Source organism: Arachis hypogaea, chromosome 15, assembly GCF_003086295.3.
Source record: "Arachis hypogaea cultivar Tifrunner chromosome 15, arahy.Tifrunner.gnm2.J5K5, whole genome shotgun sequence".
NCBI classification, from domain to species: domain Eukaryota; kingdom Viridiplantae; phylum Streptophyta; class Magnoliopsida; order Fabales; family Fabaceae; genus Arachis; species Arachis hypogaea.
This window is the reverse complement of record NC_092050.1, coordinates 24,379,350-24,394,572: the sequence shown is the minus strand read 5'-3', so window position 1 is coordinate 24,394,572 and position 15,223 is coordinate 24,379,350. Positions and strand designations below refer to the sequence as shown.

Sequence of the window (15,223 nt, the reverse complement as noted above, 5' to 3'; positions counted from 1 at the left end):
AACTAACCCACTAACTGTTTGATATATTGCATCACTCACACTAACAGCCATTCTAACAAGAGTAATTTCCATTCAATCTCTCTCTTGGCTTTTGCCTTGTTGGTTGTATGACAGAAGCGGGGCTTCAACTTCCTTTGATTCTGAACCTGAGAGGACCTTCTTTAGATTAAGGAGGGAAGCAAGAGGAAAGAGAGTCGTTGGTGCTGAGGAAGAGGAAGAGTATTTTGAACCAAATATGGAGGAGAATATGGAGAACCACCATGAAGAAGAGGCTCACAACCATGCCAGAGAAGGTCTAGTGAATCATATTGGACAAGAGAGAAGAGTTCTAGGCTCTTATATCAACCCAAACCCAGGAAACTGTGGAAGTAGCATCCAAAAGCCAACCATACATGCCAATAACTTTGAACTAAAACCCCAGCTCATCACCCTCATTCAGAACAACTGTGCATTCGGAGGAAGTGCCCAAGAAGACCCCAATCAACATCTCACCACCTTCCTAAGGATATATGATACTGTGAAGTCTAATGGTGTTCATCTTGACACTTATAGGCTACTTCTATTTTCCTTCTCACTCAAGGATAAAGCATCTAAATGGCAGGAATCCTTCCCGAAGAAAAGTTTAACAACCTGGGAAGATGTGGTAAACAAATTCTTGGCGAGATTCTATCCTCCTCAAAGAATCAACAGGTTGAGAGCTGAGGTACAAACCTTCAGGCAACAAGATAGTGAAACTCTCTATGAAGCATGGGAGAGGTTTAAGGACTTGACAAGAAGGTGCCCACTAGACATGTTCAATGAATGGGTGCAGTTACACATTTTCTATGAGGGTCTTTCTTATAAATCAAAGAAGGCAGTGGACCACTCATCTGGGGGATCTCTGAACAAGAAGAAGACCATTGAAGAAGCCATAGATGTCATCGAGACTGTAGCTGAGAATGACTACTTCTATGCTTTTGAAAGGGGCAACACTCGAGGAGTAATGGAGCTGAACAACATGGATGCGCTGCTGGCTCAAAACAAGATGATCACCAAGCAACTGGCTGACCTTACCAAGAAGATGGAAAGGAACCAAGTGGCAGCAGTCACCACATCATCAGCAGCTCAAGAGGGAGCAAACACAGAGGAAGAAGGTGACTGGGAACAAGCTAACTATATTGGGAACTCACCTAGGCAGACCCATGATCCATACTCCAAAACTTATAATCCTGGTTGGAAGAACCACCCAAACTTCGGGTGGGAAAATTAACAGGATCAAAGCCAAGATTAGAGACGTCACAATCCCAACGACAATGCAACTCACCAACATTCCACACAGAGAACATATCAGCACCCATCCAACAATACCTCCCAACATCCATATCAAAACCAAAATGGCCCTTTTCATCCCTCCAATCTCAACCCACCATCACCATCCGAAGATAGGCTCTCAAGGATTGAGACTCTACTTGAAGGCATATGTAAGGAAATCCAAGACAACAAGGTGTTCAAGGAGGAGGTGCGAGCCAATATAAAAAACCAGGAAGACACCATCAAGAGGCTGGAATTTCAAGTGGGATACCTCTCTGAGAAGATTCCTAAACCTACTGATAGTTTCCCAAGTGACATGGAGAAAAACCCGAGAGGTGAAGCAAAGAAAGTAAAATGGGAAGAATGCAAGGTGGTCACCTTATATGATAAGGGGACTGAGAAAGAACTGAATAAACCCTTAGAACACTCTCGAAATATTCTAGCAGAGAAGCAAGAAGAGAGTGAACAAGAAACCAACCCCACACAAAGGGAGGAGTTAAGGGAGAAGGAGATTCTGAACCCATATGCACCTTTTCCCCATAGACTCAAGGGTGGTGTAGAAAGGAAAGTGTACTCAAAGTTCCTCGACATGTTTGCATCTCTCTATGTAAACATACCATTCATCAAGGCTCTCCAACAAATGTCCTCATACATTAAGTGTATGAAAGAGCTGCTGACTAAGAAAAGTTCACTCAAGGGAGGGCAAACAATAGTAATGAATAAGGAGTGCAGTGCTCTCATTCAACCAGAGTTGCCTACAAAAAGGAAAGACCCAGGGAGTTTTCACATCCCCTGTGCTATAAAAGAAACAAGGATTGATAAAGGACTCTGTGACCTGGGAGCAAGCATTAATTTAATGCCTTTATCCCTCATGAAGAAGCTTCAGATCAATGAGCTAATGCCCACAAACGTAGTCATCAAGCTGGCTGACAAAACTAAAAAACAAGCAGTAGGAGTGGTTGAAAACGTGTTGGTAAAGGTTGGAAACTATTTCCTTCTCACAGACTTTGTCATATTGAAAATGGAAGAGAGTTACCTCCATCCAATCATATTGGGAAGACCATTCCTAGCCATAGCCAGAGCACTTATAGATGTGGAGCGAGGAGAGCTAATACTGAGGATACACGATGAACAACTTACCTTCAATGTCTTCAAACCCGCACAAGAAGCAGATCAAGAAAACAAGGAATCAAGGGGAGATCACAATAAGGCACTGGTGGAAGAAACAAGCACTGAAGCACAAACAATACCCCTGGGAACCCCTTTGGTTGACGAACAATACAATTAGAAGGCACAACAGCTAAAGGAAACCCAAGAGGAGCTAAACCCACCAAAGTCATATGAGACCAGCAACAAAATCTCCCTGGGAAAAGAATCCACAAGGAGCAGAAGTGGATTAAAAGAAACAAGGAAGAAGGCACCAAGGGGATGAAGGAACAAGAAAATCCCTACAAAGTACTTCTCTCCAGGGGATAAAGTAATCTCTGCTCATTTCCCAGTTATTTCACCTCATCTACCCACCATTCCATCTCAGCTGCCTAAAGTTTTTACCATCAGTAGAATTCTCTCCTTGGAACATGTGGATGTTTTTAATGAAGTCAACGGAGATAGATTCACTGCGAGAGGGGAAGATTTGAAGCATTACCAACCACCTTGACTAAGGCAAAACGTCAAGCTAATGACGCTAAAGAAGCGCTTCATGGGAGGCAACCCATGTTTTATATCTTTTTAGGGCTTAAAGTAGTTAATAAAACAAGGTTCATGAATTCCAAATCAACTTTGACAAAACTTAAATGAATCCTTATATGCAACATATAGTGAACAACAAGTTTGGTGTTCAAGGCACACTAAGAGGACATAGAGCAATTCATATCGTGTTACTCTTAGAGCCTTGAACAACTCTTTTTACACCACATGGCCACAAACTAAGTTTGGTGTCACCAATGTTGCATACATGAACAATTAATCAGTCAGTTGGGTTGTATTCATGAATAGCACTTAGTTAGTTAAAAATAAAAATTTTAAAAAGTAGATAGTCCACTCTTTAATTTTTGCCACCAAAGTTTAATGCTAACTTTTGCTTTCCTTTTATCTTGTAGGAGAAATGAAAGGAAGATTGGATGGAAATGATGGGACAAATGAAGAGGAGGGTTCGGCCACTTCACAAGGGGGGTTTATACACATGTCTTCAAAGGAAATGGGGGGCTCAAGCACTCAAGAAGGACATAAAGAGGACAAACAAAAAAGAGAGCATGGGCACCCTCATGAGTAAAAGGTGGTGGAGTTCCTTTTCATTTTCTTTCTTTCAATGTCTAAATAAGGAAAATCATGTATGAAATAGAACATGCTTCCATAGTAGTTTAGGAGTTTTCGATTCTGTCTTTAAGATTTCTTTGCTTAAGTCCATGTGTGCTGGTCCAAGTCCCCTCTTGTCATTTTCATCTTACTTAAATGTATGTTTGTCCTTTAAGCTAAATAAAAGAAAATATTATGAAAAACCAGAGTGAGGTTCAGCTTGTGGAATAAGTTCTTAATGTTTGTGGTGTAGTAATTGGTTAGCTAAGTTGGTTCGCCAACAAGGAATACAGGCAACTATATGTTCTTAATCCTATGCTTGAAGCACATTCTATGAGACTAGTTAAATAATAAGATCCTAATAAGAAAAAGAAAAAGAACAGTGAGAATTAGAAAAAGAAAGAAAAAGAATAAGAAATAAGGCTAGGCACCAAGGGTTTAAATCTAGAGGGATGTGTCTGTGGTGTTCCTGTACCAAGGATCTGCTTGGATGAATAAGTTCTTAGGAGTTTTTCATCACTTGGTAACTTGGGTTAACTAACCCGGGATTATCAACTGAAAATCCACTATCAAGAGCAACCTTGCTACAGAACACTTATTAATCCAAAGAGGTGCTGGACACCAAGGCCTCAAGGAAAAAAAATAACAAACCATATGGCTGTGGTGTGCATGTATGGGGGAGAGAGACTTGAGGGAGTAAGTCCTTAGGGGTGTTTCAACACCTAGCACCTTGAACCAACTGGTTCAGGAGTGTTAGCTGAAAGCTTATTTTAAAGAGTCACCCCTTACAGAGCACTTAGCCTAAGAAATGCAATAAACCCTGAAAAGGAAGGGAAGATCAAGGAATAAGGATCTCATAGGATGCAATCAAGCAAATATTCAAGAGCATAATAGGGACCTGAAAACCAGTAAAGGAATGAACCTAAATTGCTATGCATGAAACCCCATGAACCCAAGAACTTTACTTCTGTAATAAGAACTTGTTTCTCTTGCTCTTTCATTCATCATTCTTATTTTTCAGTACTTGCTTAGGGACAAGCAAGCTTTAAGTTTGGTGTTGTGATGCCAGGGCATTTTGGCCAGTTTCACTGACCGTTTTCTTTACTCTTTTAAGATAGTTTCATGCATTTTCTTAGTAAATAAGCAAGTTTTGGGTAAATATACATTTACATCTTGTTTCAAGCAAACATTGTGAACTTTACATGATTTCATGAGAATTATGCAGGAATTGAATGATAATATGGATGATGCATGATCTCATGACTTGAAACAAAGCTTTGATGCACCTTGTTTGTTTGATTTCAGGACAAAGAAAGCAAAGAAGAACCACGTTAGCAGCCACGTTAGCTTCACTAACGTGACTACTAACGTGGAAAGGGAGCAAGCTTGCAACGTTAGTGGAAAAAGTTACCACCAATAATGCCCTCGAATGCCATCATAACCCACGTTAGTTGCCACGCTAGTTACACTAACGTGAGAACTAACGTAGAAGAAAGGGAGAGCTCCAACGTTAGTGGTGAAAGTGATCACTACTAACGCCACACTAAGCCACGTTAAGAGCCACGTTAATCCAATTAACGTGGACTCTAACGCGGAGTAAAGAGGAGGTCGCAAGCGTTAGTGACATTCACCTTTGTCACTAACGCTAGGCCAAGCTTAGATTGCCTACGTTAGTGGTCATGTTAAGACCACTAACGTGAAGGGTAACGTGGAGAAATGAATGAGAGGCCAACGTTAGTGACACTCACCTTTTTCCTAACGTTGGAGATGGCAAGCATACCCACGTTAGTGGCCACGTTAGTTACACTAACGTGGAAAACTAACGTGGGGAAAAGGGGCACTTTGAAATGTTAGTGACAAAGGTGAATGTCACTAACGCTCTCAAAGCTTGAGCATGCCCACATTAAGGGTCACGTTAGTTACACTAACGTGGACCATTAACGTGGAAGAAAGGGACAAAGAGCAACGTTATTGGTAAAGGTGAGTGCCAAAAAAAGTTTGCGAAGGGCTAAGAGGCCAAGTTAACGTAGATCATTTAGTTTGGAACGCTAGTGACAAAGTTATCGTCACTAACGCTCTCAAACCCAAATTTACACTTAACGTTAACGCCACTAACGTCCTAACTAACTTCCCATCATGCCTAACTCACACTTTCTTTGCAAGTAAAGCTGAGCCTACTAGAGACTGTAACTGCTTCAACTGAAGATCAAAGGCCCATATCCAAGACTTGAAGAGCTAACTAGAAGATCTGAAGAGTAGTATATATAGGGATAGTTTTGAATTGAAAAGAGATCTGGAACTTGAGAATTACACTCTGTATATTTTACTTTCTCTACAACTTCTAGTTTATTTTTAGAATGTACTTTTCATTTTTGTTTTCCATTTCCAGAGCTATGAACAACTAAACCCATTTTCATTGGGTTAGGGAGCTCTGTTGTAATTTGATGGATCAATAATAGTTTTCATTATTCTTCTTCTTTCTTTTCTCTTGATTTTACTAGAAAGCTTTCGTTCTTCATCCAATTGGTTAGCTATCTTGGAAGAGAAGCTCTCCATAATTGGATCTCCTCGAAACCTTGGAAGAGGAATGAGGAGATCATGCTAGAAATGCTTTCTCCTGCTGGACCAAATTGGGGTTTGGATGGATATAGTGACATATAATCCTACCAACACTTTGATTTGGGAATGCATGTGGTATAATCAGTGACCAAACTTCATCTCTTCCCATGAGCAATTAAATCAAGGAATTGGGAAATTGTTCATGCTTAGAGAGATTGGGTTGCCAAGGAATTGGAATCCAATCACCTAAGATTTCCAAGGAGATCAATGAATGCATTGATTGAGGAAGAGATGAAAATGAATTTGATCCGGAGAATGCAACATTTCCTAAGCCCAATGAATCCCCCATTTCTGATCTTACCCATTTTCTTTATTTTCTGCCATTTATTTTTCTACTAATCTCCCTAAATCCCCATTTAAGATTCTGCAATTTACTTTATGCCATTTACATTTTGCCATTTATTTCCAGCATTTATATTTTCTGTTATTTACTTTCCCGCCATTTAATTTTCTGCAATTTCTCAACTCAATTTCTCCTTAGCTCAACTAGAACATTCTTCTAATTAAAGTTGCTTGACCAATCAATCCCTGTGGGATTCGACCTCACTCTATTGTGAGTTTTTACTTGACGACAATTCGGTATACTTGCCGAGGGAAATTTGTTGAGAGATAAGTTTCCGTGCATCAGTGCTTTAATAGAAAGAGTAATAAGTGTCTTCTCAACACTATTCCAAATAACTCTTTCAATGAACATATGAATATACTTGTAGTGGATCAAAAATTACCTTGTCATCCAACTAAGTCAAAATTTGAATACCAAATAATCTCGGACTTTAGTTTCTAACTTCATATGTGTGAACATGTAACATTTTGCTATAACAAAATTTGTTTGTCTACTTTAGTGATCTATTCTTAACTGACTCAAATATCTGTCAAAGATACCAATAAAATACGCAATAACTGTAAGTGTACAAATTTGTTATTGATGAGCGGATAATTTATACGCTTTTTGGCATTGTTTTTAGATAGTTTTTAATATGTTTTAGTCACTTTTTATTATATTTTTATTAGTTTTTAAATAAAAATCACATTTCTCGACTTTACTATGAGTTTGTGTGTTTTTCTATAATTTCAGGTATTTTCTGGCTGAAATTGAGGGAGCTGAGCAAAAATCTGATTCAGGCTGAAAAAGGACTACTGATGCTGTTGGATTCTGACCTCTCTGCACTCGGAATGGATTTTCTGGAGCTACAGGAGTCCAATTGGCGTGCTTCCAATTGGGTTGGAAATTCGACATCCAGGGCTTTCCAACAATATATAATAGTTCAAACTTTGCTCAAGGATAGATGACGTAAACTGGCGTTCAACGCCAGCTCTATGTTGCAGTCTGGCGTTCAGCGCCAGAAACAAGTTATAAGTTGGAGTTCAACGCCAGAAACAGGTTACAACCTGGCGTTCAACTCCAAAAACAGCCCAGGCACGTGAGAAGCTTAAGTCTTAGCCCCAGCACACACCAAGTGGGCTCCAAAGTGGATTTTTGCACTATCCATCTTAGTTTACTTATTTTCTGTAAACCTAGGTTACTAGTTTAGTATTTAAACAACTTTTAGAGACTTATTTTGTAACTCGTGACATTTTTTAGATCTGAACTTTGTAATCTTTGACGGCATGAGTCTCTAAACTCCATTGTTGGGGGTGAGAAGCTCTGTTGTGTCTCGATGAATTAATGCAACTATTTCTGTTTTCTATTCAAGCACGTGTGTTTCTATCTAAGATGTTCATTCGCACTTCAATATGATGGAGGTGATGATCTGTGACACTCATCACCATTCTCAACCTATGAATGCGTGCCTGACAACCACCTCCGTTCTACCTTCGATTGAATGAATATCTCTTGGATTCCTTAATCAGAATCTTCGTGGTATAAGCTAGAATCCATTGGCAGCATTTCTGAGAATCCGGAAAGTCTAAACCTTGTCCGTGGTATTCCGAGTAGGATTCAGGGATTGGATGACTGTGACGAGCTTCAAACTCACAAGGGTTGGGCGTAGTGACAGACGCAAAAGGATCAATAGATCCTATTCCAGCATGAGTGAGAACCGACAGATGATTAGCCATGCAGTGACAGCGCACCTGGACCTTTTTCACTGAGAGGACGGATGGTAGCCATTGACAACGGTGATCCACCAACACACAGCTTGCCATAGGAGAAACCTTGCGTGCGTGAAGAAGAAGACAGGGAGAAAGCAGAGATTCTGAAGACAAAGCATCTCCGAAACTCCAACATATTCTCCATTACTGCATAACAAGTATTATTTATTTCATGCTCTTTTATTCTTCGAAATTCAAACTGATAATTATAATTGATATCCTGACTAAGAATTACAAGATAACCATAGATTGCTTCAATCCAACAATCTCTGTGGGATTCGACCCTTACTCACGTAAGGTATTACTTGGACGACCCAGTGCACTTGCTGGTTAGTTGTGCGAATTTGTGAGAAATAGTGATATTGACATTGACATACACAATTTCGTGCACCAAGTTTTTGGCGCCGTTGCCGGGGATTGTTCGAGTTTGAACAACTGACGGTTCATTTTGTTGCTTAGATTAGGAAAAGTTTATCTTTTTTAGTTTAGAGTCACTAAAATTGCGTCTTCTATTATTATTGTTTTTTGTTGAAATTTTTTTAAATCCTTATTTTCTCATTTTAAATTTTTCAAAAATTTTATAAACTGATAATTGAGTTTTTCTGTTTGAGTTTAGTCTCATATTTTAAGTTTGGTGTCAATTGCATGTTTTTATTCTCTTTTAAATTTTCGAATTTGTGTTTATTGTTCTTTCTTAATCTTCAAGTTGTTCTTGTTTATTTTCCTTGTTTGATCTTTAGTTTTTCTTGTTTTGTGATTTTTCTTGTTTTCCTTGTGCATTTTCGAATTATTAGTATCCAAAAAAATAAAACATCTTTATATATTAAATACCTTTGTTAAAACACTTTAAATTTATAGCTCAGTTGGCTAGAGCGTGGTGCTTATGTTCTTGGTAATTGGCTATCTTCTTTTTAAAACTTTTTCAAAAATAATTTTTCTTTGAACAAATCTTGTGCCAAACTTTAAATTTGGTGTTTTCTTGTTGATTTTCTTTAGTTTTCGAAAATTTTGTTTTGGTTTTCTAAAAATTTTAAGTTTAGTGTTCTATCTTCATGTTCTTGTGTTCTTGTGAGTCTTCAAAGTGTTCTTGAATCTTCCTTGTGTTTTGATCTTAAAATTTTTAAGTTTGGTATTCCTTGGTGTTTTCCCTCCAAAATTTTCGAAAACAAGGAGCATTAGATCTAAAAATTTTAAGTTTTGTGTCTTTTGTGTGTTTTCTTTTTCATCATAAAATTCAAAAATCAAAAAAATATCTTTTCTAACTATTTTTAAGCAAATATTTCGAAATTTTTTATAAAAATTCAGATTTCAATTTCAAAATTTTATCTTATCTTAGTTTTAAAATTTCAAAATTCAAATATTTTTCAAAAAAAATAATATCTTTTTCAAAATCTTATCTTATCTTATTTCAAATTCAAATTTCAATTTTCAACTTCCAAAATTCAAAATTCAAAATTCAAAATTCAAAATTCAAAATTCAAAATTTCAAATTTTAAATTTCAAAATTTAAATCTCTTTCAAATCCTTATCTTATATTGTTGACTTTTTCAAAATTCAAATTTTCAAATTTCAAAATTCGAATTTCAAATTTCAAAAATTTAAAAATTCAAATTTTAATTTTCAAATCTAAAATTTAAATTTCAAAACTTCCTAACCACTTTCTCTCTCTTCATTTTTCGAAAATCCTTACCCCTTATTTTTCAAATCTTTTTAGTTCATTAATTATTTCAGTTTTCAATTTCCTTTTAATTTTTAAACTTATATTCGAATTTTTACTTATTTTATTTTATTTTATTTCATTTTCAGTTTTCAAAAAAAAAATTATTTGCAATCCGCATCATCTCCCTTTCTCCATCATGGACTTAAGTGGAAATGAACAGTCCAAAAGGACTCTGGGGTCATATGCTAACCCCACTACTGCTTCATATGGGAGCAGTATCTGTATACCCTCCATTGGAGTTAGTAGTTTTGAGTTGAATCCTCAGCTCATTATCATGGTGCAACAAAGTTGCCAGTATTCCGGTCTTCCACAGGAAGAACTTACAGAGTTTTTGGCACAGTTTTTACAAATTGCTGACACAGTACATGATAAGGAAGTAGATCAGGATGTCTATAGATTATTACTATTTCCATTTGCTGTAAAAGACCAAGCTAAGAGGTGGTTAAATAACCAACCTAAGGCTAGCATAAGGACATGGAAACAGCTATCAGAAAAATTCCTGAATCAGTACCTCCCTCCAAAACGGATGACACAGCTAAGGCTGGACATCCAAGGCTTTAAACAAGGAGATCATGAATCTCTTTATGATGCCTGGAAGAGATACAGAGAGATGCTAAGAAAATGTCCCTCTGAAATATTTTTAGAATGGGTGCAGTTAGACATCTTCTATTATGGGCTTACAGAGAAAGCTCAGAGTTCTCTAGACCACTCAGCTGGTGGATCTATACACATGAGAAAGACAATTGAAGAGGCTCAAGAGCTTATTGATACAGTTGCCAGAAATCAGCATATGTACCTAAGCAGTGAATCTTCCATGAAAGAAGAGGCTAAAACAGTAACTGCTGAACTCAGTCTTGCAGAACAAATTACTGAATTCAATCAGCAATTAGACTTTCTAACAAAACAGCTGGCCGAATTCAAGGAGATACTACAAGACACAAAAATGGATAATCTGAATATGGAAGTACAGTTGAAGCAAACAGAACAGCAGTTATCAAAACAAATAATAGAAGAGTGCCAAGCAGTTCAATTAAAAAGTGGGAAAACATTAAATACCTCACTTCAAGGCAGCAGGAAGCCAAGAAATGAACAACCGGCTATCCAAAATCCCTCTGAGGATAGTAAGAGCCCAGAGAAGAATAACTCTGGCGTTCAAACGCCAGAAACAGGCAAGGAGTTGGTGTCAAACGCCCAATGGAAGCTCAGTTCTGGCGTTCAAACGCCAGGAACAAGTAAGGAGTTGGCGTCCAACGCCACTCCAGCTTCCAACCCTGACTTTCAAACGCCAGTGAGGGATCAGACACCTGCAAGTACTGATAATAAATCCCTCAAGAAGGCTTCTCAACTTGCCTCTGTAGGAAATAAACCTGCAGCAACTAAGGTTGAGGAATACAAAGCCAAGATGCCTTATCCTCAAAAACTCCGCAAAGAGGAGCAGGATAAGCAATTTGCCCGCTTTGCGGACTATCTCAGGACTCTTGAAATAAAGATTCCGTTTGCAGAGGCACTTGAGCAAATACCCTCTTATGCCAAGTTCATGAAAGATATCTTGAGTCATAAGAAGGATTGGAGAGAAACTGAAAGAGTTCTCCTCACTGAAGAATGCAGTGCAGTCATTCTGAAAAGCTTTCCAGAAAAGCTTAAAGATCCTGGGAGCTTTATGATACCATGCATAGAGGGTAACTGCACCAAGACAGCTCTATGTGATCTTGGAGCAAGCATCAACCTAATCCCTGCATCCACTATCAGAAAGCTTGGCTTGACTGAAGAGGTAAAACCAACCCGGATCTGTCTTCAACTTGCTGATGGCTCCATTAAATATCCATCAGGTATAATTGAGGACATGATTGTCAAGGTTGGGCCATTTGCTTTCCCTACTGACTTTGTAGTGCTGGAAATGGAGGAGCACAAGAGTGCAACTCTCATTCTAGGAAGACCATTCCTAGCAACTGGACGAACCCTCATTGACGTCCAAAAAGGGGAGATAACCCCGAGAGTCAATGAGGATGAGTTTAAGTTGAATGTTGTCAAAGCTATGCAACAACCAGACACATCAGACGACTGCCTGGGCGTTGATATTATTGACTCCCTGGTGGAAGAGGTCAATATGACTGAGAGTCTCGAATCAGAGCTAGAGGACATTTTTAAAGATGTTCAGCCTAATCTGGAGGAACCAGAGGAAATAAAAGAGCCTCTAAAACTTCCTCAGAAAGAGGAAAAACCTCCTAAAACCGAGCTTAAACCATTACCACCATCCCTAAAATATGCATTTCTGGGAGAAGGTGACACTTTTCTGGTGATCATAAGCTCTGCTTTAAATCCCCTGGAAGAGGAAGCACTACTTCAAGTGCTAAGGACATACAGGACAGCTCTTGGGTGGTCCATAAGTGATCTTAAGGGCATTAGCCCAGCCAGATGCATGCACAAGATCCTATTGGAGGATGATGCTAAGCCAGTGGTTCAACCACAGAGGCGGCTAAATCCCGCCATGAAAGAGGTGGTGCAGAAAGAGGTCACTAAGTTACTAGAGGCTGGGATTATCTATCCTATTTCTGATAGCCCCTGGGTGAGCCCTGTCCATGTTGTCCCTAAGAAGGGAGGAATGACAGTGGTTCATAATGAAAAGAATGAATTGGTTCCTACAAGAACAGTTACAGGGTGGCGTATGTGTATTGACTACAGAAGGCTCAATACAGTCACCAGGAAGGATCATTTTCCTTTACCATTCATAGACCAGATGCTAGAGAGACTAGCCGGTCATGAATATTACTGCTTTTTGGATGGCTATTCAGGTTACAACCAAATTGCAGTAGATCCTCAGGACCAAAAGAAAACAGCATTCACATGTCCTTCTGGAGTGTTTGCCTACAGAAGGATGCCTTTTGGTCTGTGTAATGCACCTGCAACCTTTTAGAGGTGCATATTCTCTATCTTCTCTGATATGGTAGAGAAATTTCTGGAAGTCTTCATGGATGACTTCTCAGTATTTGGAGACTCATTTAGCTCCTGTCTTAACCATCTAGCACTTGTTCTGAAAAGATTCCAAGAGACTAACCTGGTTCTAAATTGGGAAAAATGTCACTTTATGGTGACTGAAGGAATTGTCCTTGGGCATAAAATTTCGAACAAGGGAATAGAGGTGGATCAAGCTAAGGTAGAGGTAATTGAAAAATTACCACCACCCACCAATGTTAAGGCAATCAAAAGCTTTTTGGGGCATGCAGGATTCTATAGGAGGTTTATAAAGGATTTTTCAAAAATTACAAAACCTCTGAGCAATCTGCTAGCTGCTGACACGCCATTTATGTTTGACACAGAGTGTCTGCAGGCGTTTGAAACTCTGAAAGCTAAGCTGGTCACAGCACCAGTTATTTCTGCACCAGACTGGACATTACCATTTGAACTAATGTGTGATGCCAGTGACCATGCCATTGGTGCAGTACTGGGACAGAGGCATAACAAGCTTCTGCATGTCATTCATTATGCTAGCCACATAAATGATGCACAGAAAAATTACACAACCACAGAAAAAGAGCTGCTTGAAGTGGTTTATGCCATTGACAAGTTTAGATCATACTTAGTAGGATCAAAAGTGATTGTGTACACTGACCATGCTGCTCTTAAATATCTACTCACAAAGCAGGATTCAAAGCCCAGGCTCATAAGATGGGTGTTGCTTCTGCAAGAGTTTGATATAGAAATAAGAGACAGAAAAGGGACAGAGAATCAAGTAGCTGATCACCTGTCCCAGATAGAACCAGTAGCAGGAGCATCCCTCCCTCCTACTGAGATCTCTGAAACCTTTCCGGATGAGCAATTGTTTGCTATTCAGGAAGCTCTGTGGTTTGCAGACATTGCAAACTATAAGACACAAGGTTCTCCTTCTGTAACATGGAGAGGAAGCATAAAAAGCTTCTCTCAATACAGAGTCAAACAAAACCCCCACATTCAAACTTTAAGTTTGGTGTTGGGAGGCCACAACCAAACTCTAAGTTTGGTGTTGGGAGGTTCCAACCTTGCTCTGATTATCTGTGAGGCTCCATGAGAGCTCACTGTCAAGCTATTGACATTAAAGAAGCGCTTGTTGGGAGGCAACCCAATGTTATTTAATCATATCTATTTTATTTTCTTTTTGTTATTTCGTGATTTATTAGGTTGATGATCATGTGAAGTCACAAAAACTACTGAAAAATCAAAAATAGAATGAAAAACAGCATTGAAAACAGCACACCCTGGAGGAGAGCAGTCTGGCGTTTAAACGCCAGAAACAAGCACCAAGCTGGCGTTTAACACCAAAAACAAGCATCTGCCTGGCGTTAAACGCCAGAAACAGGCTATATTTGGGCATTTAACACCAGAAACAAGCAGCAGTCTGGCGTTAAACGCCAGGATTGCACCACAAGGGCGTTTTACACGCCTAATTGGAGCAGGGATGTTAAGTCCTTGACCCCACAGGATCCCCTCAGGATCTGTGAACCCCACAGGATCCCCACCTATCTCACCATTCCAATTCAAACCATTTCCTCCCATACCCACCCATTCACACTTCTCCTTCTACTCCCTTCTATCTTCTTGTGCTCGAGGACGAGCAAACCTTTTAAGTTTGGTGTGGAAAAAAGCGTTGCTTTTTGTTTTTCCATAACCATTTATGGCACCTAGGCCGGAGAGACCTCTAGAAAGAGGAAAAGGAAGGCAGTTGCTTCCACCTCCGAGTCATGAGAGATGGAAAGGTTCATCTCAAGGGTCCATAGTTCAGTGGTAGAGCATTTGACTGCAGATCAAAGAGCTATGAGGGAGGAGCAACAAAGACAAGGAAGAAACATAGAGGAGCTCAAGAGCACCATTGGTTCTTCAAGAAGAGGAAGATGCCACCCTCATTAAGGTGGACCCATTCCTTAATCTCCTTGTTCTTATTTTCCTGTTTTTCGTTTACTATGCTTCATGTTTAATTATGTTTGTGTCTTTACTATATGATCACTAGTATCTAAGTGTCTATGTCTTAAAGATATGAATGTCCTATGAATCCATCACCTTTCTTAAATGAAAATTATTTTCTGAAAAAGAAAAAGAAGTACATGAATTTCGAATTTTAAAATAGTTTAATTACTTTGATGTGGTGGCAATACTTTTTGTTTTCTGAATGAATGCTTGAACAGTGCATATGTCTTTTGAATTTGTTGTTTATGAATGTTAAAATTGTTGGCTCTT

At 38.9% G+C, this 15,223-nt stretch overlaps 1 non-coding gene across 1 annotated transcript; it reads right to left on the bottom strand.

Annotated features, from left to right (window-relative positions):
• Window positions 1–688: 688 nt before the first annotated feature.
• Window positions 689–792, bottom strand: LOC112753318 (small nucleolar RNA R71). Its single transcript, XR_003177709.1, has one exon. It is a non-coding gene; the product is annotated as a small nucleolar RNA R71 (small nucleolar RNA).
• Between the last annotated feature and the right edge of the window lie 14,431 nt (window positions 793–15,223).